The following is a 3391-nucleotide window of genomic DNA, read 5'->3' as shown; positions in this document are numbered from 1 at the left end:
GGTGGGGGGGAAGACTTTTTATTATTGCTTCAATCTCACTGCTTGTTATTGGTCTGTTCAGGAGTTTTATTTTTTCCTGATTGAGTCTTTGGAGGTTGTGTGTTTGCAGGAATTTATCCATTTCCTATATGTTTTCTAGTTTATGTGCATAGAGATTTGTCATAGTATTCACAGATGATGTTTTTATATCTGTGGTATCTGTTGTAATACCTCCTTTTTCATTTCTGATTGAGCTTGTTTGGGTCCTTTCTCTCCTATTCCTAGTTAATCTAGGAAGAGTTCTGTCGATTTTGTTCATCTTTTCAAAGAACCAACTTTTTCTTTTGTTGATCATTTGTAGTTTTGTTTTGTTTTCCATTTCATTTAGTTCTGCTCTGACCTTTGTCATTTGTTTTCTTCTGCTGGCTTTGTGTTTTGTTTGCTCTTTGTTTTCCTAATTCCTTGAGATGTGACATTAGGTTGTTAATTTGTGATCTTTCTGTCTTTTTGATGTAGGCATTTAAGGCTATGAATTTTGCCCTGAGGAATGCTTTTATTGAGTCCCATAGATTTTGATGTTTGTGTCCCTTTTGTCATTTGGTTCAAGGAATCTTTTGATTTTCATATTAATTTTATTCTTGACCCAATTATCGTTCAGCAGCAGGTTGTTAAATTTCCATTTCTTTGTGTAGATTTGAGTGTTTTTCTTGTGACTGATTTCTAGTTTTATTCCATTGTGGTCTGGGAAGATATGTAGTATGATTTCGACTTTCTTCAATTCGTTGAGACTTGTTTTGTGGTCTAAGATATGATCAGTCTTGGAGAATCTCCAACCAGCTCTAGTACCTTTCCCACCTCTCCTTTATCTGAAACCCCTCCTTCCCTCCAGGATGATCTGGCAACTAATGTCTCTAGTCAGCCATCTTTACCTAACCTCTCTTTTTTTAAGAGAAGGAATCTCTCACTCTGTCACCCAGGCTGGAGTGCAGTGGCATGATCAGAGCTCACTGCAGCCTCTAACTCCTGAGCTCGAATGATCCTTAGCCCTCAGCCTCTCGAGTAGCTAGGACTACATGTGTGTGCCACCACATCCAGCTAATTTTTTTTTAGATATGTGGTCTTGCTGTGTTGCCCAGGCTGCTCTAGAACTCCTGGCCTCCAGTAATGTTCCCACCTTGGCTTCCCAAAGTGCTAGATTACAGCTGTGAGCCACCACATCCAGCCATATCTATTTTTGAAAAATAGACATTTTTCAAAAGAAGACACCAAATGGCCAAAAAGCACATGAAAAATGCTCAACATCAGTGTTCATCAGAGAATTGCAAATTAAAACCACAATGAGATCTCATCTTATACCAGTTAGAATGGCTATTATTAAAAAGACAAGGGCCAGGTGTGGTGGCTCACACATGTAATCCTGGCACTCTGGGAGGCCAAGGCTGGAGGATTGCTTGAGCTCGGGAGTTCGAGACCAGTCTGAGTAAGAGTGAAACCCCATCTCTACTAAAAATAGAAAAATTAGTCTCTACTAAAAACAAAAAAATTAACCAGGCATCATGGTATGCACTGTAGTCCCAGATACTCGGGAGGCTGAGGCAAGGGGATCACTTGAGCCCAGGAATTTGAGGTGAGCTACAATGATGCCACTGCACTCTGCCCAGGGTAATAGAGCAAGACTCTGTCTCAAAAAAAATTATAAAGACGAAAAATAACAGATGTTGGTGAGGATGCAGAGAAAAGGGAACGCTTATACACTGTTCATGGGAATGTAAATTAGTATTACTACAACCTCTATGGAAAACTGTATGGAGATTTGGCAAAGAACTTAAAATAGAACTACCATTTGATCCAGCAGCCCCACTACTGGGTATATACCTAAAGGAAAAGAAATCATATTAAAAAGATACCTGAACTTTTATGTTATAGCAGCACTAATCACAATTGCATAGATACTGAATCAACCTAAGTGTCCATCAATAGATGAGTGGATAAAGAAAATGTGTTGTGGTATGTTTCTGTGCATGCGTGTGTGTGTGTGTGTGTGTCACAATGGAATGCTATTGATCCATAAAAAAGAATGAAATCATGTCTATTGCAGCAACATAGATAGAACTAGTGGCCATTATTTTAAGTGAAACAATTCAAAAACGGAAAGTCAAATGCCTCATGCTGTCACATGTGGGAGTTAAATTATGTGTACACATGGACGTAGAGTGTGGAATAATGGTCATTGGAAACTTGGAAGGGTGGAAGGTTTTGGGGGGTGATGTATAAGAAATACTTAATGGGTAAAGTGTGCAGTGTTCGGGTGATAGGTACACTAAAAACCCAAACTTCACCACTATGCAATATATTCACGTTAACAAAACTGCACTTGTACCACTCAAATTTATATGAAAAAAAAGGAAATGCATTTCATAAGGCTACAGCTGCCATAAATAGTGATTCCTCTAATGTATCTGGGCATAGTCAATTGAAAACTTTCTGGAAAGGATTTACCATTCTAGAACATTCATGATTCAGGAGAGGAGGTCATAATATCAACATTTATAGGAGTTTGGAAGAAGTTTCCAACCCTCATGGATGAGTTTGAGAGGTGCAAGACTTCGGTGGAGGAAGGAACTGCAGATGTAGTGGAAACAGCAAGAGAACTAGAATGAGAAGTCAAGCCTGAAAATGTGACTGAATTGCTGCCATCTCATAATCAAACTTGAATGGATGAGGAGTTGCCTCCTATGAATGAGCAAAGTATGTGGTTTCTTCAGATGGAATCTACTCCTTGTGTAGATTCTGTGAACATTGTTGAAATGACAACAAAATATTTAAAACATTACATAAATGTAGTTGATAAAACAGCAGCAGGATTTGACAGGATTGACTCCAATTCTGATGGCTCAGATGATCATTAGCATTTTTAGAATATATTAGGTTTTAAATAAGATGTACTTTTTAGATATAATGTTATTACACACTTATTAGACTACAATATAGAGTAAACATAACTTTTATAAGCACTGGGAAATCAGAAAATTCATGTGACTCACTTTATTGCAATATTATTGCAGTGGTCTGGAACTGAACCCGTGATATCTCTGAGGCATGTCTATAGTTTTTTAATTGTTTAGATGTAATGAGAGTCTTTTTTCCCTTGCAACAAATTGTAAGATGCTTAAATGCAAGGATTATTTCCTACATGTTTTACCACATCTCGAAAGATGTTAGACCAGTACTAATTGTTGTTTCAAAAATTTGGCTGGGGCCGGGCGCAGTGGCTCATGCCTGTAATCCTAGCACTCTGGGAGGCCGAGGAGGGCGGATTGTTTGAGCTCAGGAGTTCGAGACCAGCCTGAGCAAGAGCGAGACCCCGTCTCTATTAAAAATTAGAAAGAAATTAATCGGACGACTAAAAATA

General features: G+C 38.4%; 1 protein-coding gene across 1 annotated transcript in view; it reads left to right on the top strand.

Moving 5' to 3' along the window:
• Positions 1 to 3391, top strand: part of LOC105806998 (zinc finger protein 713) — a 46301-nt gene that overhangs the window by 26712 nt on the left and 16198 nt on the right. The gene's annotated exons all lie outside the window — the stretch shown is intronic.

This window comes from Propithecus coquereli, unplaced genomic scaffold, assembly GCF_000956105.1.
Source record: "Propithecus coquereli isolate 6110/MARCELLA unplaced genomic scaffold, Pcoq_1.0 Scaffold150, whole genome shotgun sequence".
Classification (NCBI taxonomy): Eukaryota; Metazoa; Chordata; class Mammalia; order Primates; family Indriidae; genus Propithecus; species Propithecus coquereli.
This window is presented reverse-complemented; position numbering and strand designations above follow the sequence as displayed.